At 38.2% G+C, this 25,923-nt stretch overlaps 1 protein-coding gene across 3 annotated transcripts in view; it reads right to left on the reverse strand.

Moving 5' to 3' along the window:
* The window catches only part of CALCR (calcitonin receptor), a 2,888,559-nt gene that overhangs the window by 1,932,754 nt on the left and 929,882 nt on the right, over positions 1–25,923 (reverse strand). For all 3 annotated transcript variants that reach the window (XM_044067646.1, XM_044067647.1, XM_044067645.1), the window contains exon 3: positions 15,506–15,727. The gene's annotated coding sequence lies outside the window, so the exon portion shown is untranslated. The remainder of the gene's footprint in view (positions 1–15,505; positions 15,728–25,923) is intronic.

A 25,923-nucleotide genomic window follows, 5' to 3' on the forward strand; every position in this document is an offset into this window, starting at 1 on the left:
GGTAATGCTACTCAATGCTAGAAGTCTGAAGCTCAAAATGCACTCACTTGAGGCACTCCTTAAAATGGAGAACACTGACATCTGTGCAGTGACAGAGACCTGGTTCAAAGCTCCAGAGAGCACCCCTGCATTACCAGGCTTCAATTCATACCACACCTTTCGGCCACCTAACCCAGAAAGAAGCACTAAAGGTGGAGGTGTGTCCATATTCATTAAGGATATCCACACCTCCAGGCTAGTTGCACAGCATAATGCATCCGAGATTATCCAAGTGCAACTAACTCTGGGCAAGACCGCAATCCAAATTGTAGCTTGCTACAGACCCCCCACAATGCCCCAGGATTCACATTCCTCATTTCTTGATACACTGGAAAGTATTAGGGTACAACCCAACACCCTAATAATGGACGATTTCAACTACCCCACCATTAACTGGGAAAACTACTCATGTACCAACTCTTTTGCTCAACGATTTCTAGAATTCATAAATTCCAACGCCTTGGATTAACTTATTCACACCCCCACCAGGGGCAGCAATATCCTAGACCTGGTCATTACCAACATGGGAACTGGTGTTCCACACCAGAGGTCAATTCCTCGTTGGTCAGATCCGACCACAAGCTAATCAGCCTAGACATCCACATCCCATCCCCACCCCCAATTAGGTGAACCATCGTAAAAAACTTCTCCAAAGCCAACTTCACACTTCTTAAGACAGAAGTGGCAAACTTCATGACACCCATGCAGACGGACAATAGAGGTATGACTGCCGAATCCTACACAAATGCACTTTATAAGCACTTACAGGAGTGCATGGATCATGCTATCCCTAATAGAACCAAGATGTTATCCTCCAAAAAAAGGAAGCCATTTTGGTGGTCCTCTGCCATAAACAAACTCTATAACAGAAGAAAGAAACTGTTGCAAAAAAGAATAAAATCCCATGACTGGAGGAACTCCCTGGTCAACCTCAGTAAGAAGCTGAGATCCCTCATAAAATCCTCCAAAGCTAGTTACGAAAACAAAATTGCCACTGACTCTAAAGACAACCAAAAAGCATTCTATAGCTATGTCAAGAATCTAAATTGGAACACTCAGATCTGCTCTGAGTTACAGCACAATGGCACTAAATATACAGAACCAACTGATATTGCCAACATCCTAGCAGATAGGTTCAGTGCTAACTTTACCCCCCTCTCACCCCCTAGAGGTCCCATCTCTATACTGGAAGAATGCAAAGTTCCTATAATCATGGCTGCACAGGTAAAAAACACACTATTCCAAGGCCAAGAACACAGCATCCATGGGACCTGACAATATCCCAGGCTGCATTCTACACGAACTACAGAATGAACTGGCACCCTACCTAAGTACCATGTTCAATCATAGCCTCACCTCAGGCTTAATACCCACTGAATGGCGCACCACGATGGTTAACCCACTCCACAAAGGGGGAGCCACAATGGATCCCGGGAACTACCGCCCCATTAGCCTGATGAGCCTGGTCTGCAAGGCCATGGAATGTATCATCGTGGAACTCATAAACAAAGACATTGGTAATCTCCAAACTCTGGACCCTACCCAGTTTGGATTTGTAAAAGGCAGATCATGTCTCCTAAACCTGATTGACTTCTTTGAAGCAGTCACTAAAGCCATAGATGAGGGTAAAATGGTTCACACAGCTTATCTAGATCTCGCCAAGGCTTTCAACACCATCCCCCACTCTGGAATTATAGATAAGCTCACTAAACTAGGTATAAATCCCTATGTCACAAGATGGGTTGTCAACTGGCTCATGGACAGAACCCACACTGTGAAAGTAGTGGATTCCAAATCCGACATCAGACCAGTGACGTGGAGTACCACAGGGTTCAGTCCTGGGTCCTCTCCTGTTTGGTATCTACTTCTCTGAGGTGCAGGCCAACACGGAAGGTCTTTGGCTAACAAAGTTTGCAGATGACTGCAAACTAGGAGCCATAATCTAAACTCCTAACGATGTGGACAAACTACAAAAGGGCCTCACTGAGACAGATACCTGGTGTCAAAGCCATGGCCTGTAGCTCAATGCCAAAAAGTGTACTGTCATCCCCTTTGGTAAAAACTCTGTATGTACCCATGAAATACCACATAGCTGGTAGTCTACTCAATGCTGAAAATGTGATAAGATACCTTGGGACACAGGTGGACAGTAGTCTCTCCTTTGATAATCACATCGCCACAGTGGTCAGGAAATCCTTCTACGTGGCTCATCTCATCACAAAAGGATTCTCAAACAGAAAAAAAGATGTCATTATTCCCCTCTACTCATCACTCATTAGACCCATTATAGAGTACAACGCCCCTTTTGGTATGTACCTCACAAGACATCTACAACAACTGGAAAGACCACAGAAATACCTCACAAAGAGTATTACTGGCCTCAAACAGATGCCCTATGCAGACCATCTCAAAAAACTACAGCTTTACTCCATCGCATATCGCCTACTCAGGGGCGATCTCTGCCTAACATACAAAGCTATGTCAAACCCAGAGCTGTTGGACATGCTCCACTTAAAGAAATCCCAATCCCTCCGAGCTACATGCTCTAGGGACCTAAACCTTGTCACCACAATAAACAGAACATGCTGGAGGGATAGATTCCTTTCCCAGAGACTTCCCATACTCTGGAACAGACTACCTATCTATGTCAAACAAAGCTCCTCATTAGCACTCTTCAAGAAAAATCTTGATGTTTGGATGGGAAATGGGAAATTCACCCCAGGGATCACTTCTGTGGCTCTGCTCAACAGGGGTATAGGAAAATAATTTTCATGGGTGGCGAAAGCCAGGGTAGATTTTTTGGCTAGGCTTGTATGGGCCAGAGACTTCCCATACTCTGGAACAGACTACCTATCTATGTCAAACAGAGCTCCTCATTAGCACTCTTTAAGAAAAATCTTGATGATTGCATGGGAAATGGGAAATTCACCCCGGGGATCACTTCTGTGGCTCTGCTCGACAGGGGCACAGGAAAATAATTTTCTTGGGTGGCGAAAGCCATGGTACATTTTTTGGCTAGGCTTGTATGGGCCCTAGGGCTGATAGCCTAGTACCTACCTATGAACCTATGAACCTAAGTGCACATTTAAACACAAACACATAGACACATGTACACACACTCCCCATACTTGCTCTGGTCATCTGCATATACTCAATATCTCCTTTCCCAGTCATAGGCTATCACAGAAGGTTGCAGTTCCATGTTCCACATCTTGGCTATGGTATCTAGTATTCCACCCACCCCATAGTCCTGGGTTCTCATCATATGGCTGAAATACCATATCATCAACCTGAAAAAGAACATAAAACCGGCTTATACTTGGAATGCCTGTAACAGAAAAAAAAGTGTTTTCGCAGGGAGGCAAGCCAGGAGTCTTGGCAGAGTAGCAGCACCCAAGTTCAGACCAAAGTTTTTATCCAACCAGGAATTACTTAAAAAATCAAGGTTAACATCGCTCAGCAAATCAGAAATAATCCCTCTCTTGCTGTGAATTGTCATTAGAATATAAAGTCCTAAAAGGAGTCTTAGGTGAGTGTGTTCTCATTAGCATTTGAATATAAATTGAAACTCTGGATATTGTGAGGACACAAGAGCTCTGATTTTTGCCCACAGAGAATTAGGATCAGACCTCTTACAATACCACCTATAAGCACCCAGGAAAGCAGTATGAAAACCATCCAGAAGAGCTTCCCCAGTGGTTACATAGAAAGTACAAATGTCTGCATGACTGAACTAAAGGCTGTTAGTCAGATGGGATGAAAGGGTGCAACGCTAATAAAATGATCTGCTGTAAAGGAGAACAATGTTAATACTGTTTAGAATGAAAAATAAATGAATAAAAAACAACTAAATTTCAAGTACAGTATGAAATAAGAATACAACAGAATAATGCAGGTTTTGTGCATACGTGGCAAAGTGAAGTGAAGCAGATGTAAAATATTACAAAGTTTAAGATAAAGGGTAAAAATTACAATAAAAGTAAGAGCAAAATGGGAAAAATATAGAAAGAATCTCTAAACTTAGGCAATAATCAAAGTTTATTTCAGGTGTGTTATTAATTAAATAACTAAGTGGAGCAATGTCTAAGTTACAATAAAAGTAGGAAAAATGAAAAAAAGGAAAACTTCATCTAGAACAAAAACAGAAGCAAATTTTATAGTAAATGTATTATCAGTTAAATAAAACAAATTGAGAAGTCTCTTAAATAAAGTAAAAGTTGCAGTAACAGAAGTAAAATACCTTGTAAACTGAGAAACTTAAAGGATTATTATAAAGTTATCTCCCATCTCTTTGCTTCAGCAGAGTTTTTGACTGCAGGTCCACATTAAAATACAGGAAAAACAAATATATATCGTGAAATGTGCTATGTCAAAGGGTCTAGCTGTGAAGTAAGAAACCAGAGAAAAAGCTCAACAGTACTTCGCTCAGTAGTCAGTGATAAGAAACATCAGACTGTGAGCCTAGGTCCACATTGTGAGAACCAGGAATCAGGGATCAGGAAGTGATGAACAGTTTTCCAACAAAACAGACTAAAACAGCAGAAAACCCATGATAATATAAATCTAAACAAACATTACTCTGGTTTGAGCAGCTACCAAGCAATAGCCACAGGAGGGTTCCACATTAAACCACAGCACTGGCAGCCACAAATGTGAATACATAACTATCCATACTTTATTTATCATTTGTTTACCAGGAAAGTCTGACTTGGAACAAAGCCAATCTTCAGCAAAGGCCCAGGGAGAAATGCTCCAGATGCATGTCTATGTAATGTAGGAGGAAATCAGAATACCAGAGAAAATCCACATGAATGCAGTGAGGGCATGCAGACTCTGCACAGAAGGCACTCCAGCCGAGAATCAAACTGAAAAATTTCTTGCTGTGAGATGACATCTCTACTGCTACACCACTGCACCATCCACCTTATGTATTCTTACACTTTCACTCACTTCCATACTTTTATCAATTTCTGTCCCCTGGCTTTCTCTCTACATATACCATAGCCTCTTTTTCTCTCACTTTGCATTAGAATTTTTTCTGTATTAACTGGCTAAAAGGACTAGTAAATAATTGTCATATAACTTCTAACTATTATTAACCAATGTTTTCACATTATATCTAAGTTGGTATAATTATTTAAATTAGAGTTGTTTTTTTATTACTTTCCTTGCAATCAAATGTCAACAAATAATCAGGAATCCCAAGACAGATACTGCAGCAAGACCCAGGGATGAACAAGTACCTGTAAGTGAACTGAAGCCACTATTACAATAAAGTATCTTGCCCAAATAGTACACCTACTAAGTTAACCGACAAGATATGTAAAATGTCTTTAAAATCACTCAAATAATACATTCCTACACAATGAAGCGATCAACCTGTAATATAAACAAATGCCTAGAAACAATCACATGACTAAGCAGTCAACATCACTGCTTTTATCCTGCCTTTAGGTCCAAACATAACTCTCAACCTCTTAGCACTAAAAATCTGGACAAAGACAAAAATAACAAGGGGACAACACCTCCAAAATAGGGATAAACTTTAAATATTGCTCTTATAAACTCTGAAGGTTGCTAGGATAACAGGTTTTGTGCTAGCATGCATTTCCTGAAGGATATGATGTTGAAACTCAAATGTATGCCATTATTTAGTGACTTCAGTACTCAGTGATTCACTTATTTACCTGAAAACCACAAATAGACTAAAAGCATGAGAGAAAAATCTGGGCATCTGGGCATTCTGCAAAAATCTGGTGATTTGAGAGGTATGGGTCCAAATCTTGTCACAAATGCAAAAGATACATAAGCGTGTGTGTGTGTGTGTGTGTGTGTGTGTGTGTGTGTGTGTGTGTGTGTGCGTGTGTGTGTGTGTGTGTGTATGTATACATGCATATTTTTAGAAATTCTTAAGTCTGATCATCTTTACCTTTTGACTTTTCTTAAATGGTATGCAATATAAATATTCAGAAGAAATCCAAGAAATATCTGTTCCCATTTATTATTGCTGTTTCAATCACTTATACCTGAGAAGCAAAAGTTATTACAATTTGTTTAATCTCTAACATATTCAAACATGTATCCATTACAGTTAAGTAATACATGTGACTATTTTTGTTAATATATAGTATTATACTCTTTACTAGAGAGGCTATAAACTCAACACAAATGTAAATATCTGTTTATTTGAACATTCTGCTGTGGCCAGTACTTCTGTCAAATTGATTATCACAACCATAAAGCATCTGTAATTGTAGTTTATGGAGGAGGTAAAAGATCTGAAGTAGTCTGCAAATTAAAAGTTGCTGTGTTCACTGAATTTAACATATGTATACCTGTGGTTTCATCTATAACTTCTCTGAAGTTTGTGTAATGACAACTGTGCTGGTGAACCTTGTAAATTTTAACAATGTACAAGGTCAGTATAGTGGACTTTAATTAACCAAAAATGCATACACATATATTAAAAATTAAAGAAGCTTAGCCAGGTATAGACTACATAAAGTAGTATGATCAGACCTCTGATTTATAATCAATATTTTATGTGTTCAAGACAAGAATGTCAAGGAATTCACCTTGAAATTGAAGTTGGAGAGGTGAATCTTGACATAGTTATTATTTATTAATTTATTGAGATCTGTTGACCAGGAAAGTCCAACTGGGTTAGAAACCCATTTTCAGCCAAGGCCTGGGGAGAAAAGCTTCACAAGTACAGACATTTTGACAATTTACATTTGTATGTACACAATTACATTCTATTACAGAAAAATGTTTAACTTTAATACATTCTTACGTACAGTTATAGACACAGCAAAGCTTAATAAGTAAATAGAGTAGTAGTTTACAGCCAAGTCTGTCTAGGATATGAGGTACAGAATTATTTGTAAGAAGGTAATTATGTCATTGTAGGTACAAGTTGTTAAATTTGCAGGATTTTAGAGCGAACGTTTTAAGTGTAGGATTACTGAGACTGGTGTAGTGCAATGGTTAAGGATAGTACACAGAGAAAGAGATATTAAGAGGGTAGGTATATGAGTATGAGAGGCTTGGAAGAGAGGATAGGTACTAGGATACTAGGTAGTGAAATTCCGAGAGAGAGTGGGAGATAAGGATGATGAGGAGGGGGTGGAAGGATGGAAAAACAGGTAGTATGAGATTATAGTTAAGAGATAAGAGTAGAGTATATTAGGGTTAGGAAGAGAAGGAGGGACAGGTGTGAGGGTTAAGAAAGTGTTTTTTAGAGTGAGTTTGAAGGTCTTAAAGGAGTCTAAGATACTGATATTTGGGGGGGGGTATTCCACTGTTTTGCAATAGTAAAGGAGTAACAGTATAAACCTGCTCTTTTGTTAGGTTTATATACTTCTAAAAGCTGTTTATTAATAGAGCAGAGACTTCTTAATGGGGTATACACTGTAGGACAGGTTTTAATTCTGGGCAACTTTCTGGCTTTTATATTTGTTTATGTGCTTAAGGTAGTTGCACATAACAAAGTTATTGGGGGAAAACTAGTCAATTTAATTAATTGAGGGCATAACAGTGATGGGTATGATTAGATAAGCTAGATGCAAACTTAGAAATGTTGTAATAGCATGATTGCAGCTTGTTTGTAGAGTCACGTGGTGGTTAGTGAGCATGGGGGCCCTGTACACAAGGGAGGAAAGCAAGAGAATTTGGCGACTGTTTTTTTTTGTGGGGGTGTCTATGAAATGCTTGTGTCTATAGAGTCTGACTAGCTTAATGACTCTATTTTTAATGGTGTTTAGTATATGATGTTCAAAGGAGAATTTATTGTCAATAGTAACCAATATTTTGATTGAGCTACGATTTCTATTTCTTTATTGTTTAGTGAAAATATTTTACAGTCCTGTAAAAGAGATATCAGTGTGAACAGTAACAATTAGTCTTTATGGGATTAGATGGTAATTGTGCGTGGTTTAGCCAGGTTTCAATAGAGATGTAGATGTCCTGAGTTATTTTTAAGAGATGTTAAAGGATTTTGGAGGAGATAATGGTGGAATCATCAGCGTACTACATGAATATGCTTTGAAGGGAGGCAGTTTGGAGATTAACAAAAATATTGAAAAGTAAGGATCCAAGAATGGAACCCTGGGTGACTCTGGTTTTGTTTTAGAGGTATTGTGACAGATTTGTATGCCATCAAACTCATTGTGTATTGATTAAGTGGTTGGCAAACCATTTTAGAGTTAGTGGTGAGCATCCTAGTATGGATAATTGTTGTAATAATTTTGGATCTGATACCATATCAAAGGCCTTAGATAGGCCCGGTAGTATTACGAGGGTAATCTGGCCAGAATCCAAGGCTTTGTTTACAGAATCTGTGAATGATATAACTGCAGTGGATGCACTGTGTCCTGAGTGAAAAGCATGTTGGGCAGGAGCAATGAGATTGTTATCAGTAAGATGTTTCAGTAGTTGCATATGAATGCATTTTTCTAGAATTTTAGATAAAGGAGAGAGGATGGAGATGGGGTGATAGTTTGTCCATTCATTGGTATTTCCACTTTTATATAGGGGTGTTACAATAGATTTTTTCCAAAGCTGAGGAACTTCTGATTCTGTTATACATCTATTAATCAATATACTAACATGACAGACTATAGTATCTGCTGCAAGTTTTAGGTATTCAGAAGGGAGGCTATCAGAGAAGAAGGATCAAGGTTTTAAGAGCAGAAGAACTTTATGTATTAGAGGGGTGGGAATAGGTTTCAGAGTGAAAGTAGGATTTGCAGAGATAGATGTGGAGATTTCCTGTTTAAAGAGGTTGTTACTGCTGGTATTACTACATAGTGATTCAGATAGGAGTGGATTTGGTGTTGACGTGGAGTTTCTGTTTACTGCAGGATAGTTTATGAGTCTAAGTATACTTTCTATGAAGTGGGAGTTAAAGATTTTAGCTATTTCAGATGGCACTTTGTCAGGGTTTGGTGAAAGGTTTAGAGTGGACCCAGGAGTCAGGAGTTTTGAGATAGATGTCCAGAATTTTGGGGGGGGTTTGTTTTGGTTGGCTACTTGTTGAGAGATATATTTTGTTTTGTCAGCAATTACTACTTTTTTGGAGTTATTACACAGCTGTATATACGTTTTAAGGCTTAAAAGGTGTATGCACAACATCTGTGAAGCGTTCCAGCCAATTTCCACTAGATTGGGCCGTGATACCTTTAAGCAGCCTTACACACAAATACACACACACACACACACACACACACACACACACACACACACACACACACACACACACACACACACACACACACACTGTTCCAGTCCCAACCATTTAATGTTTACATTAGTAAATTTTGCTTTTACTTTCAGCATAGTCTCTATAATAATCACAACTCTCTTTATAAGTGCCAAATAACCTTGTTTGTGTGGTTGCAGTGATAATTTTTTAAAGTATTTCAAAGCTACTTAGATTAATCTTTTGATAGATACTGATATTTTAAGCTTATTGCTCACCTTAAACTGATATTTTTTATACTTCCACAGGGGTACCCCAAGGCTCCATACTTGATCTTCTCTTATTTAGTATCTTTATTAACAAGTTTCACTCCATTCTCCCACAGTGCTCAGTAATCCACTATGCTGATGACTCTACAATAATATGCACTGCAAATTTCAGTTCTGAACTGCATCAAATCTCCCAGAATGCCCTCACCTCTACTGAATCTTGGATGCTTAACAATCATCTTGCCCTAAATCCGAAAAAAATAAACTAGTACATTTTACCCCTAAGAAAATCACTCCCTAGATAAAAACCTAATCACTATACACACCCAAAACAATACTAGTATAGAATTTGTCCCACACATTAAATTACTAGGCATTACTATAGATGAAAACCTTAACTTTGACCTACACATAAACAATAATGTCAAAAAAACACACCAAAAGCTCGGAATGCTCAACAGGCACCAACACTTTCTTGGCCTCTCTACTAGACAATCCTTTGTGACGGTTTTATTACCTTCTCTCCTTTATGGTGTCCCTCTCCTGACTAATATCCAAAATTCTACAAAATCCAAACTTGACAGGTGTTACAACAGAATATCCAAATTTGCCACCAAGGCCAATTTCTCTTCCTACCACTAACTCACTGAAACAATTAAGCTGGTTGGAACTCCCCAACCATCTCTCATTCACCCAACTAACTACAGCACACAAAACAATCCACATACCCACAAACTGCCCTGCTCTCTCAACTCTACTTGTCAAATATCAACCCAGTAGTCAGCTAAGATGTGAAAACCATCTACTTCTAAAAGTAGAAAAGCCCACTTTACCTGCTGGTCAACTCCTCTACTCCCTCATCATTGCCAAACCATGGAACTAACTTCCACTATCTATAAGAAGCAAAGACAGTGCCATCACCATCAAACAAATACTGAAAAATCATCTCAACTCTTCCTGGTTATGTCCCTGCTCTATAACCTAACCTCTGCCTTCGCCTTATATGATAAGTAAACTCCTATACTTTTTGCTCCTGCTGACTGATGATACTTTCTCCATATTTATTATTTTTTCACCACTTGTTGATACTGGTACAATAATGCTGATTAATATATCTCTGTTTAAACCTCTCTGAATTCATCTGGCAAACAATTAAATTTCTGCTTCTGTGTATATATTCTGTATATATTACTGTAATCAAACCAACTAGATCCCTGCTTTTATGTATATATTATGTATATATTACTGTAATCAAACCAACTAGATTCCTGCTTTTATTTATATATTCTGTATATATTACTGTAATCAAACCAACTAGATTCCTGCTTTTATGTATATATTCTGTATATATTACTGTAATCAAACCAACTAGATCCCCGCTTTTATGTATATATTCTGTATATATTACTGTAATCAAACCAACTATATTCCTGCTTTTATGTATATATTCTGTATATATTACTGTAATCAAACCAACTAGATTCCTGCTTTTATGTATATATTCTGTATATATATTACTGTAATCAAACCAACTAGATTCCTGCTTTTATGTATATATTCTGTATATATTACTGTAATCAAACCAACTAAATTCCTGTTTTTATGTATACATTCTGCATATATTACTGCAATCAAACCAACTAAATTCCTGTTTTTATGTATACACTCTGTATATATTACTGTAATCAAACCAACTAAATTCCTGTTTTTATGTATACATTCGGTATATATTACTGTAATCAAACAACTAAATTACTGTTTTTATGTATACATTCTGTATATATTACTGTAATCAAACCAACTAAATTCCTGTTTTAATGTATACATTCTGTATATATTACTGTAATCAAAGCAACTAAATTCCTGTTTTTATGTATACATTCTGTATATATATTACTGAAATCAAACCAACTAAATTCCTGTTTTTATGTATACATTGTATACATTCTGTATATATTACTGTAATCAAACCAACTAAATTCCTGTTTTAATGTATACATTCTGTATATATTACTGTAATCAAACCAACTAAATTCCTGTTTTTATGTATACACTCTGTATATATTATTGTAATCACTATGTGTAACACCATTTCTACTTCTGTACCAATTAATGTTTAATTTGATTCTGTATCCATGTAATTGTCAGAACTTTTCTCCCTGGGCCTGCACTGAAAATGGGCCTTTTTAGGCCCAATGGACTTTCCTGGTAAACAAATGCAATAAATAAGTAAAATAAATAAGTTGGTCAGTGTCGTTTTCATTCTTATGCCAGTATTTCCAAGCTTGATGTCTACTTTGCATTACTTGTTTTGTGACTTTAGTAAGACCTGACGTTTGAGTGTTTTTTGCCCTTTTGGTATGAAGAGGGGGCTATACTATTAAGGGTGTCTAAGAAGACTTTGTTAAAGTGGTAAATGGCATTATCCAGAGGTAAGGTTTTATTGTTAACCAGTTTATTTTTTTTAAGATGTTAATGAATACTTTTTGGTTACATTTGGTAAGATTTCTCGTAGTTTTATAGGTATGGATTTTGGGCTCCTGTGGGGAGGGGGGGTTTCTTGTAGACGGTCACTTAGGATATTTGTGAGTTTATTAGAATTAGAGTATTTGTAGGGTTCTGATACCAAGATCCAGTCTAAAGTTGTGCCTGGGTGATTATTGTTTTGGTAGGTGTAGTGAACCATTGTGTAAAGCCATGAAGGTTAATACTATTTTCTGGGCAGTCAACATGCCTGTCAAGAACTCATAACTTCCTGTGCTATGGTCATAAAAACCTGATAATAACTCTTTCTAGAGCATGAAGATTTATATGTTTCTGCATACTAGAAAGTTAAAAAATGTGTATTAGCAGCATTTTACAGTGTAGAAAGCCATAACATGGTAATCGCTTCCACGCAGAGAGTGGCTTCATAAGAAGAACATTAGGAAGCCTGAAACACTTCATTCAAATAAAAAAAAAAAACTGACAAGTTCCCCAAGACAGGATGACACAGACAAACAACTGGTGTCAGAGCCATGGACTAAAATTAATGCCAAGAAATGCGTAATAGTATCCATTGGGGTTGGGAAGTCATCCATCCCTGGTAATTATCATATTGACAACACACCTCTTAGAGTTGACCCGGTAGTCAGGGACTTAGGGACACACATATATAGCAATTTAGCCTTTGACCATCACATGTCTACAGCTGTGAGGAAATCATTCTATGCTGCGCAACTCATAAACAAAGGTATGGCATCTAAGTCCAAGAAAATAATTGTCCCACTGTATTCAGCATTCATCAAACCTATCATTGAGTAAAATGCCACATTTGTTATATACCTAGCCAGGCATAACCAACAACTGGAACAGCCCTATCCCTGTATTCTGTCTCCTACAGGCTTTTGAGGGGAGATCTATGACTAGCATTCAGGCCACCTCACTCTGATGGACCTCCTGCATATCCACAAATCAAACAGCACCAGAGTTATCTATTCTAAAGACTTAAGTCTCACCTATGATACAAATAGGACCTGCTGGACAGACAGATATGTATCCCAGAGAATACCCTAATTATGGAACAGGCTCCCCATCCATGTGAAGCAGAGTTCCTCCCTAACCCAACTGAAGTGCAACTTGGACAATTGGATGGGGAACAGGAAATTCATCCCTGGTTTGGCACCTATGACTCTAATGGACACAGGAAACCTGTAAATGTTTCATCTCCCAGTCCCCTGCTTGTAAATGTTTCATCTCCCAACCCTTGCTTATACTTATGAAGGGTATCAGAACTTGTCAGAGATTTGGGATGCATGACTAGGTTTAAAAAAGCACTTGTGTTCATTAGCCTAGTGAACCTATGAACCTATAGGTGTTAAATTTGGTTTAATAGCTTCCCGCCACTCTTTAATTGTATTCACTGTGAAGCAAATTCGCTTGAATTCACATGAAGCCAGTGCTTAACAGAACTGAGGGAATGTATAGCTATTATTAAGCACCTTTCAGATGTCAGAAAGGTGTTTAACAAGCCTACTTTTTTCATAGATTTTAGACTGCAGTCACAGTAGTCCATGCACTACAATTACATGAACTAGGTTTTAGCATTTTAATTTGGAATCCTGTTTGTCCCTTTTCCTTAATGCTTTGCAATTTAAGAGTATTAGGTCTATATTAGATGATCAAACTTACTAAAATTTGACTGTCATCGTATGATCGAATATTTGAAAGTTCGAACATTTTAACGCAGATCTCCATACAGCACGGAATGGGAAGATTTCCCTTTCCTGCACTTTAGTCTGATCTCAGAGTTGGTAGATTTAAAGAGGGGGTGGTGTGGGCAGTGCAGGGGGGCTTGCCTCCCTGCTTAAAGTGTTCAGTTAGGTTATTTGTGAAGTTTATTTTTTTATTAGATGTTCGAACTTTTAAAAGTTCGATCATATGTGTCAACCATATGACACTTGAACTTTTAAATGTTCCATTATCTAATATAGACCAGGGTATTAGCATTTTTCTCATAATGGTGATTTATTCAGCATGTACCTGACCAGGCACTTGCAACAGCTTGAGAGACCACAAGTTCCTCACAAAAAGAATAAGGAAGTGGACCATCTCAAAGCCCTATTCCTGAACTTAGTGTCCTATAGACTGTTGTGTGTAATCTATGCCTAGTTTAAAAGGTATCCTGGGATCAAATGTTGATGGATTTGTTGCACATCCACAAAACAAATATAATCAAAGTACCCATTCGAGTGACCTAAATTTTGTTTGTGAGTAAGGCATGTTGTCTGCCAAGTCCCCACATGGAGTGTATACAGGGACTTATCTTCCTGCAAGAGATGTTTTCTTTTTAGGTGGTAACATGTAAGTTTGTGATTAATGACCCTCTGTCTGCTATCAAACAAAATGAAGCCATATGATCCATAGCTCTTGATCCAAAGAGAGGCTATGTTGGCATTAATGATTTCTATGGTGTTTTTCATGTTATTTGCAATATAATCAGTGAGACTGGATTTAAAATTTTGATATTTCTAATCTTGCTGGTCATGGGGAGATGTTACATGCCTCATGACAAATCTAGGTTTTAGTCACAGATGATTTGTTGTGCAGCCTAGATGTTCAACAACTCATTAAACTTAAGCATTCAGAACTATATTTTTCCCTTTAAAGAACAGTATGTTTATGAACGTATAGCTCTGCTTTATATTTATCCACTCTGTATATGTGTTCTGGGAGATTACTATTTATATGGCACCTCTGTTCTTGCCCTTAAGATCGTATGTATCCTTGAACAGGATTATAAGGTCTCCTTTTATAACTGTCTGAGTAATTAGCTTCATGATTTTAAGTATAACCATAAATTCTAATGAGCAAAAGTATCTCTATAAAAGGCATATACTTTATAAAAACAATACAGATCCTGTTCTTTTTCATAATATTCATTAGCAGGGCGATGTTGCCATATATTGTTTCTTCTTTGCTTCTCTACTGCACTGTTTAACATTAAACTATTCTCCTGCATCTGTGATTATAACCTTCTTTATTTCTACAAGCTACTGTTATCCATTCCATGGTATAATGTTTAGGAAAATACACAATCATCCATTAGATTAAGGCTGTTTAGCTATGCCAAATGTCTTTTTCTTATTTATAGCTTTATAGCTCCCTTTGAAAAAGATATCGTCATCCCTACTGCTCAGTTCTGTTCAGACATCATTTTATTATTCTTGCTAACCATGTGTATTATACTAAAATGTGAAATGATACTTTGGACTTGCATTAACACATTTGCCATTTACATTCGGACACCTTTAAAGTAAGTTGTGAAGAAGTACATAACAAATAGCAAGAATCTTGAAAAATAAGGAGGTCTCCCAAGTCTCGGAAGTCTCAGTCATCAGGCAAACTGATTTTTCATGCAAACAATCAAAGCTATTCAGAAGAGGACAATATTTCAATCATAAAAAATAACACATCACACCATCAGAAATTAAGATTTAAAATTCTTAAATGCCCTTACCTCTGATAGGATGTTTTTAGATTCAGTTTGTAGAAATCTGCTGTAAATTAGTTTTCAGACCCTTATTACAGATCTTGAGAGGCTCTGCAGACTGAATGAATCCACATTGGTCGAATGCTATTTTTATGTTCATTGACATGAGCCTGTTTATAGATATCTTAAATAATTTTTACTTCCCATGTATTTCTGTCTTCAAGTCTGTTTTATTCCAGTGTACATTATCTGTTAAACAAAGACAGAATAAACATTATTATTTATTTGTTTGCCTGATTTTGCAGAAAAAATGTAGTGAGGAATTTTCATGACAAAATATCTTACGTTATTGCAATACTTTAGTGGAATAAATGCATTACTTGCTTTAATTATTTTCCGTGCCTCTCTGCAAAAAGACTGATTAAACCATAAGATTAACTTCCTTTTGACATTTAAATATGCTGCACCAAATCAACATATTTGGAAAAAAAATAGTTCATTCATAAAAAGAAGGAAAAACTGTAATATGTAAATCCTTAAAATCCATATTCAAGAATGTGTGTGTCATTGTATCATCCCACAAAAACTTCCTTCAGCAAGGTGAGATATGTATTTCATATATTTAGGTTCATAGGTTAATAGGTAGGTACTAGGCTATTGGCCATAGGACCTATACAAGCCTAGCCAAAAAAGGTACCCTGGCTTTTGCCACCCAAGAAAATTATTTTCCTGTGTCACTGGTCTGAAGTCTGATTTGGAGTGTACTACCTTCACAGTGTGGGTTCTGTCAGTAAGCCATTTGGCAACTCATCTTGTGACATAGGGCTTTATATGAAGTTTAGTGAGTTTATCTATAATTCCAGAGTGGGGGATGGTGTCAAACGCCTGGGCGAGATCTAGATAGGCTGTGTGAACCACCTTACCCTCATCTATGGCTTTGGTGACTGCTTAAAAGAAGTCTATCAGGTTTAGGAGACATGATCTGCCTTTTACAAACCCGAACTGCATGGGGTCCATAGTTTGGAGATCTCCAATGTCTTTGTTTATGAGTTCCATGATGATACATTCCATGGTCTTGCAGACCAGGCTCGTCAGGCTAATGGGGCGGTAGTTCCCAGGGTATGTCATGGCTCCCCCTTTGCGGAATGGGATAACCATCATGGTGCGCCATTCAATGGGCACAAAGTCTAAGGTGAGAATATGACTGAACATGGTACTTAGGTGGGGTGCCAGTTCATTCTGTAGTTTTTGTAGAAGGCAGCCTAGGATGTTGTCAAGTCCCATGGCTGCTGTGTTCTTGGCTTTGGAGATTAAGGTTTTTACCTGTGCAGCTGTGATTACAGGAACTTTGCATTCTTTCAGTATAGGGATGAGTCCTTTTGGGGGTGAGGGGGGGGGGTAAAGTTCGCACTGAACCTATCTGCCAGGATGTTAGCAATATCAGTTGGTTCTGTATATTTAATGCCACTGTGCTGTAACTCAGAGCAGATCTGAAGTTGCCATTGAGATTCTTGACATAGCTATAGAATGCTTTGTGGTTGTCTTTAGAATCGGTGGTGATTTTGTTTTCATAACTAGCTTTGGAGGATTTTATGAGGGATCGCAGCTTCTTACTGAAGCTGACCAGGGTGTTTGTACATATGCATAGCCTAACAATGGATAGCAATACAGGATGTGATAACAATCTGGCAGCAACTGTATATAATGAAAGATACTTATTAGTTCACACAAATCCAGTCTCTATTTTAAATGAATATATATTTGTTGTTCCCTTTTTGGTTCTTTTAATGTACATTTAGCATTGTGTGTTATTAGCGTTCTCAGTAACAGAGTGTGCTGCTGTTCGGTGGTCAGCCCTTCTATGTTCTTTTTCCCATGGTAATTGCAAACCTCTATAAAAAGAAGGCAGCATAAAATATGGAATCCATTGAGAACATGAAGACATGGGCATTTTGTCAGATTTTAATGCGTTGTAATAGTATTTGAGCAGTATGCATACATTGCTGATATAAGCTATTAGCACTTCAAATTCTGTAATTGTTTTCAAGTAACTAATTTATGATGTTTGGATACTATTTAATTGGCTGCTTGGTGTGATGAAGTTTATTCCTTTATAGGCATTTAGCTGAGGTACCAGAACACCAGTCAAGTTCAGTTTGCAGCTATTCAGTGGGTCCGTTTCAGTGTGTTTTTTTGTTTATTATTTTTATGTGTTATTATGTCTTTGGAAGGTGCTGCTGCCTTTCCTGAGATGTTTCATACACAAATGGAATATACTGGTTACTTGCTTGCAGAATTGGTAAAGGAAATGGAGGAGAAATTGCCTAATCATGATCCTTGGTCATCTGTCTACAACGATGTGTATGTTAAAAGGTTTGAACAGTTGAAGAAACTGATTGTAAAAGAAGTTACCCTCTTTTATGATACGAGATTCTTGGAGATGTATATAAGTCTCAGTATTACTCCAAGGGGACTAAGGGTTGGTAAATTAGCTGTGTTTGAGTTTTCTGGTAATGATTTGGATTTATTAGAGGAATAGAAGCAAACTGCCCGTCAGTGTACGTTGGACTGGTTGAAAGTATTGGTAAAGTGGAACACAAGGGCACACAGCAAGATACAGCACCAGATTTTTCAGTTACAGGATGGTCTGTTGAAAGAAACTTTCATGGCTGTGTTTCCAATAAAATGAGTGATATAAAAATTGAACTGCAAAAGGTGGAGGATGAGGTGGTTTACCAGAAGAAAAAGAAATTAAATTGTGACATTAATGACTTTAAAAACAATCTTATTTTCTCCTGGCAAAGGAAGCCAAGAGGTGGTTGGTCTCAGATGAGAACCATGGAAACTCGCTCACGTATCACACATGATTCTTGAGTTTTGTCAGTGGATTCCTCCATCAGCAGGAAGAGTGTTTCATTTGAGAATGTAGAAACAGGAGAGCACGTTGTAAAGCATGGAGAGGGAGAACAGTGAATGGGGTTTCAACAACAAAAACAAAAAAACTGGTGAAAATGCAGCAGCGCTAACAAGGGTCGCAATAAACTGAATTGATGTAAGTAATTCCAAAGCCTCCTATTCACCAGGTTATAGTGTGGACTTGTCTTTTGGGACATTAACTTTATCTGTGTGTGAAAGTGAGTTTGCAGATGTGAATTTGAACATTGTTAATTTCTCTGATTATCAGATTTCTCAGACTGCAAAGGATATTTTGTTGAAAGGCAGTAAGTTTGTACCAATTAAGGTACCATCTATGGCAGATGTTTTGCTTGTTGTTAAACGTTTCTGTCATGAATTACATTTAATGGTTCACTTTTATCTTCAGAAAAAGCAGGTGAATTTACCATCTGATATTGAGTTAAACTATTCTTTATTAGATTTATCGATATATTAAAATGAATTTTTGATACCTATGAAGAGGAAAACGATGCATATGTAGTTAATTATGAGCACAAAGGTTTTTCCACGGGTTATGGTAAAATTTCTGTCCCTAGAATGCCAAATGCTAATCATTTTATGCCTCCAAAAAAGTCTTCAGCCTTGATTAATTTTGAAAATGTTTTATATAAAAATTGAATGTGAACATTTGAAGTTCATGAAATCGGAAACATTTTTTTTAACTTAGATAAGCAAGAATGGTTAACTTTAAATGAACTTAGAAATACTAATGATCAATATGTCTTTTTATTAGCTGATACAAGTGGGAACTGGATGATAATGAGCAGGCTGCATTATAATAACATGGCATATGATTTGTTGTTAAGGGAAGATGATTATGTCAAGCTAGAGAGTTACCCCGTAACAGAATATAATATGTTGCTTTTGGAAATTTTAGAATGGGGAGAAAGGCTTGGCTTTTTGTCTCCACAGCATGTTAGAAAATTATTTATCCAACATCCTAGAGATCCCTAAGGGTACTATTAGAAGTGTGGAGTGAAAGGCGTATCCCAGATGACTGGAGAATAAGCATACTTGTGTAAGTGTACAAGAACAATGGGGACATTCACAACTGTAGGCAGTACAGAGGGATCAAACTCCTACCACATCGCATGAAAGTTCTGGAGAGAGTGATTGATAAACGGATACACAGAGTAGTAGAATGTAAGATGGGAGATGAGCAGTTTGGATTCAGATCAGGATGCAGCCCAATTGACCCGATGTTAGCAAGGAGAGAGTCCAACTGGGAATTCTTAGACTTGTAGAAAGCATATGACAAGGTCCCAAGAAAGCTAATCTGGGCAGTACTGCAGTGGTTTGAAGTCCCGGAAACATTGGTATAATTAGTGCAGGCTATGTACAAGGACCCAGTGACTCAAGTACAAACAGTGTTTGGCCTCACAGAGGGGTTCCCAGTAGGAGTGGGTGTACATCAGGGTTCAGCTCTGAGCCCACTGCTGTTCATACTGGTGATGGACTACATTATAAAACAGGATGGAGGGGATGGATCAACAAAGCTGCTGTATGCAGATGATGTGGCAGTACAGGCAGACTCTGAGCTAGAACTTCAGCAAATGATAGGAGAATGGAATGCAAATCTGAAGGCACATGGGATGAAACTAAGCACAGATAAGACAGTGGCAAGGGCAGCAAACTGGGGAAATCTGAAGAAGCTGAGAATAAAAACAGAAGGGAAGATAGTGGAACAGGTAGACAGCTTCAAGTATCTGGGAGGGTTGGTTGAGGAGAAGGGTAGTCTGAATGAAGAGGTCAAAGCTAGAATCAGAGGGGCTGCAGCCAACTGGCATAGAGTATCAGGTGTAGTCTATGACAGAAGAATGACAAAGAAGCTGAAAAGTAAGGTGTACAAGACAATGGTGTGACCAGTACTACCGTATGGTACAGAAACCTGGGCAGTAAAGGCAGAACAGTTGAAGATGCTAGAGGTGATGGAAATGAAGTGCCTGAGAAAGGTGGTAGGCTGCACACTGTGGGGCAGACAAAGAAATGAGGACATAAGAGCAGAAGCCAAAGTAGCTCCAATTGCAGAAAAGGAACAAAGAGAACAGATTACAGTAGTTTGGGCACATGTGCAGAAAAGCAGAAGACAATCTGGTGAGGAAGATTTGGAACAGACAGGAAGATGGTAAGAGGACCTGAGGACATCCAGCAAAGAGGTGGATGAATTGTGTGAAAGAAGATCTGTGACAGTTAGGCATGAGTGTTGAAGAAGGCAGGAGTGTGGCACTAAATTGAGAGAGTTGGCGACAGTTAACACAATACCCCGACCCCATGTAGAAAAAAGAATGGAAAAAAGGGGACTGATGATGACAGTGCTGATTCTAGAGATCCCACCTTTTACACTATACCTAAGCCTGATAAAAATGTAAGAGCACCTCCAAGCAGACCTACTGTGTCAGGTTGTGGCACTTATTTGGAAAATATGGGTATTTTTTTAGATTGTCATTTGAAAAAAATCATTTTTGGAAGGTTTTTCTCATATTAAAAATACCATTGAATTTTGTCAGATAGTCAAAGGCATGCATGAAAGAAAGATTTTTATTGCGCTACGGTGGATATTAAATCTCTTTATACTAATATCAGGAGAAGGTGGGGTTTGGAAGCAGTAGAGAATTTGTTGGGTGAAGGGTCTCACACTCTTTTTAGGTGAAATTATTGGAATTTGCTTTGGAACATTATTTCACCTTCAATAAAGAGATTTTTTTTTTTTACAAAAAGTTGGGATGCGATGGGGGTGAATTTTGCCCTTCTTATGCCATTATTTTTATGTCCTATTTTGAGAATAAATGTATGTACCCCATGGATTTCTTTTCTAAATTTGTGATGAAGTACCAGTGTTACACAGATGATCTTATTTTCATCTGTAAAGGTAACATGGAAAACTTTGCATGGTTCATACAAGAGTTTAATTATTTAATTGGCTGCTTGGTGTGATGAAGTTTATTCCTTTGAAGGCATTTAGCTGAGGTACCAGCACATCAGTCAGGTTCAGGTTGCAGCTATTCAGCAGGTCCATGTCACTCAGTTTTTTGTTTGCCGTAGCAGCTGGCCCTTCAGCATAAATTTCCCACATTAAGTTTGAACTGGCATTTACTTACTCAGCTCTCACTCCTTGTGTACCACAAATAATGAGGGAAATTGCAAAGAAGACACACAGAGATAACTCATTTTGAAGAGCTACGGTACTTCTCAGGGAACATGTATTCCTATGCGATTTTTTTTTGGTGAGTCAGTGTTTTAGCATGGTGTTGTAATTATCAATACATATTATTGCAGAATAATAAGCAGCCATTCATTACTTTATTAATTACAGTTTTTTTAAAACTCATTTTCCCGACTACAGAGAAGAATGTTTTATGAATCAAAGACCAGTGCCATTGGAATTATTATGAAAACAAGATGCAGTAAATCACACATTTTATGCATAAATAACATTTTGGTAATTCAGGATGTGTGCAGATCTAAAGATTAGATAGAGTTGTAACTTAACACTGTGGTGAGAAAAAATGGACCTACATACTAATAATCATTTCTGTTAAAGACATGAATTATACAAAAAAATCCAATTTATGATAACAGCTATAAATAAAACCATATTCAAAAATTAAGTAAATGCTTACTGATGGGTTGTTTATTTATTCATTATATGGAATCCACTTTACATATGTCTGGCACTCACTTTCCTAGAAACAGTATTAAATAATCTGTATTCTCATGTTAAATATCTGCCTGATTTCCAGATGATAATAAATGAAGAAAGAGTTTTAGTATAATCCTTTTTCCACAATGCATCTGTCAATTGTACTATGATTTGTGAATGTTCAGCTGGAAAATAGCTGTGGTTCTCTTCCACAGCCAGGCTGGCTGTCTAGATATATAGGTTACAAAAATCATAATATCTCTTTTGTTTACTAAATAGCTTTGATATTAGTTCATTTTACTTCATGATCAAAAGCGGTGCAAACCTGCCACTGTTGACATTTAAACGGTTTCTTTGTGGGTCCTTCAGCCGTTACTTTTTGCAATATATTCTATAATCCTCTAGTTTTCTGCTTGAAAGAGATATGCCTTCATTACAATAGTAAGACTGATTTTTATTTATTGTTAACATGCTACTTAGGAGCTTAAAAATAGTTTCTTTTAGTTCTGCACTAGACTACATATTCATAAGCAGTTACAGGTATTATACCTTGTTTTGTCACATTAAGCAATGGAACTGAATGCATCGCTTTGGCTGAACAAAACAATAAAGCATTTTATTAATGCTTGCTTTAATAACTGGGATTTCCTAATGGACCAAGCACATTATCTTTGGAGATGCATGAACAAATCTCCAGAAAAAGGACTAGATTTAAGACCAATGAACAAGGAGTTTCCCCAGCTTGTGATATGCAATGCCAGTAGAAGAGCTACATGAGATGCATGCAAATTAAAAAGGGGCATGCTTTCACTGCAGTCTGACATCTCTGAGCTGGATTCCATAGAAGAGAATGCGTACATCGTTCCTGTCTGAATGAAAACAGTGATTATTGGAATGTACCTGTCATGGCGGCTTACAGTATGATATACTCCATACTGTGTTTTAGCAACAATGGAAAAGGAGTGTCCCTAACTGAAAGAAGATGCAAAGCACATGCACACAGATATGACAGTTTGTAAAGCTTTACTTTCTGTATGATATATTCTTACCCAATATGTACAGTAGAAGATATTTCTGCAAGTTTAAAGCCCACATTTGCAGATGAAAGCCACTGCCTTCTTTATAGAGATAGCTATGGAGGAGTTACAAATCATATAGCATTATTCACTTTATCTGCCCACATTACTAACATATTGCAACATGCAGTTATGAATGAGCATGACACGTCCTCAGTACAGTAAACTCCAACACTCATAGGTGCATAGGATGATACTAGGCTATTGGCCTGGAGGCCCTTATAAGCCTAGGTAAGAATTTCGCCCATGTTCCCTCAAAGTCAGCACCTATTTCCCCTGTCCAGCAGGGACACAGGTGGCATCCCAAAGGTGCATTTTCTGTTTCCCATCCAGTCATCAATATTCCTCTTAAAGAAGGCTAGAGAGGTACTCTGCCTGACATGAAGAGGGAGTCTAATCCACAGATGGGGGAGTCTTTGGGACACAAATCTATCCAGCCAACAAGTACTATTAATGTCGCAGACCAAGTTAAGGCCTTGTGTGTGGGTTGCATGAGTGGAGTTTGACTTATGGATATGCAGCAACTCCAGCAAGGCTGGGTCTGAGATGGCCTTGCATGTCAGACATATTTCACCTCTGAACTGTCTGTACAAGACTGAGTAGCAGGACAGGACTTTTAGCCTATCTGTATAGAATAGGTTTTTGAGACCCTGGATTTTCCTGGTCAGGAACCTCTGTGGTCTCTCCAGCTGCTGGAAAGTTACATGCAGAAGACTGTACTTGATGATGAGTCTGATAAGGGAGGAGTACAGGGATGTTATGACCTCCTTGTTCCTGGATGAAATTCCCTTATTTATGAGGTGGGCCATGTTGAAAGCCTTCTGTACAATAGAGGCAATGTGGTGGTCAAATGTCAGCTTGCTATCAACCTGGGTGCCCAAATACCTCATGACTGAATGTGTGCTTAGTAAGTTGTTATTAATGTGATAGAGGAGATGTCATTTTCCCCAGAGAGGATAATAATGCATTTCTTGGCATTCAGTTTCAGGCCATGCTTCTGGCACCACTCATTAGTTTGGGTAAGGCCCTCTGGGAGGATGTTCATATCACTACGGGAATTTAAGACAGCACCCAGTTTGCAGCCATGTATTTGTTTTATTTTACATTTGTTGACAGGGATTGTCCAACTGAGCTGAAGAGCCCTTTTTCAGCGGAGGCCTGGGGAGCAAAGCTCCCAACATATTATACAGTTTTCATTATAAATTAGCATTAAACAGCAATGTTACAGGATTATTACAAGGCATTAAGTAGCAATACAATGTTATACAGTGTCAATAATCAGGCTTATAGCATAACTATTTCAAGATGTATAAATACATATGTCATTAAGATGAGTATAGTTTTTGGGGTAAGTGGTTACAAAAACCCAGTTTTTCATAATGTAGTTGCATGAAGGCAAGACAATTACAATAGAATGTTTCTCTGAGGCAGTTTGCTTAATAGATTTTAGAAGACAGTAGAAAGAGTAGTCAAGGAAAATTAGAGAGAGCTAGTGAGAAGAGTGAGTTAAGGGCAGAAAGTAGATTAAGGTATGAGAAGTAGGGGATGTTAAAGGAGGGAGAGTGCAGTGGCAGGACCAGTGACTTTTAAAGTGCTCTTTGGTGGCTGTCTTAAATTGTTTAGGATGTGTAAGGGTCCTGATTTTCAGTGGCAGCCTATTCCAGGCAATAGTGGGATGATAGCTGTACATGTTGCATTCAAATTTAGACTTGGGTTTGTAGATTTGTAGTAGGTCTTGGTTAGAGCTACGGAGAGGTCTGGAGGGAGAATAATGGGAGATGAGAGGGGATAGTGCTGGACAGTCGGAATGCTGGTATAGGATGGAATGGATGATCTGGAGCCGAGAGAGAAGAAGCTGGTGGGGTAATTTAAGCCAGTTTAGGTGTTTTAGATAGAGACAATAATGGGATTGAGCAGCAAATCTAGCTACCTTGTTGTAGGTAGATTCGAGGTTGGTCAAGTGTGCTGAGTTAAGATTTGTGAGAATTTGAGAATTGTCATCTGCAAACTTGGTCAGCCACAGACCACTGGTTTTGGCATGCACCTCATAAAAGTATTTCCCTAATAGTAGAGGCCTCAAGGCCAAAGGCCAATCCTTGGGGTACACAGCTAATTACGGGTCTACTACTAGAGGTAGCTTCCTCTACTTTGACTGAGTGGGTTCTATCAGTGAGCCAGTTAGCTACCCATCTGGTAACATACAGGTTGATGCCTAGCTGGGAGAGTTTATCTATTATGCCCGAGTGGGGAATAGTGTCAAAGGCTTTAGCTAGGTCATGGTAGGCGGTGTACACAGTCTTCCCCTTGTCCATGGCTTTGCTGACTGTGTCGAAGAAGTTGACCAAGTTTAACAGGCATGATCTCCCTTTGACAAAACCAGACTGTGCTGGGTCAAGAGTTTGGAGACTGCCAATGTCTTTGTTTATAAGGTCCATAATGTGTTCCATGGCCTTGCAGATCAGGCTAGTTAGGCTGACGGGCTTATAATTGCCTAAGTCAGTGGACACTCCACCTTTGTGTAGAGGGATGATGGTGGCTGTCCTCCATTCATCTGGGATGAAGCCGGTGTTCAGGCTTTGGTTGAATAGGGTGCCTAATGGAGCTGAGAGCTCATGCCTGAGTTCATGTAGGATGCAGCCAGGGATGTTATCGGGTCCCATGGAGACTGTATTTTTTGCCTTTGAGAGGGCATTAAGGACATGCTCCCTGGTGATGAGGGGAGGGGGGGCAGGTGCTGGGGATGTCCTGGTTTACTGATGGGGGGTGAAGTTTTC

This window comes from Protopterus annectens, chromosome 3.part1 (assembly GCF_019279795.1).
Source record: "Protopterus annectens isolate FY-2018-M chromosome 3.part1, PAN1.0, whole genome shotgun sequence".
Lineage (NCBI taxonomy): Eukaryota > Metazoa > Chordata > Ceratodontiformes > Protopteridae > Protopterus > Protopterus annectens.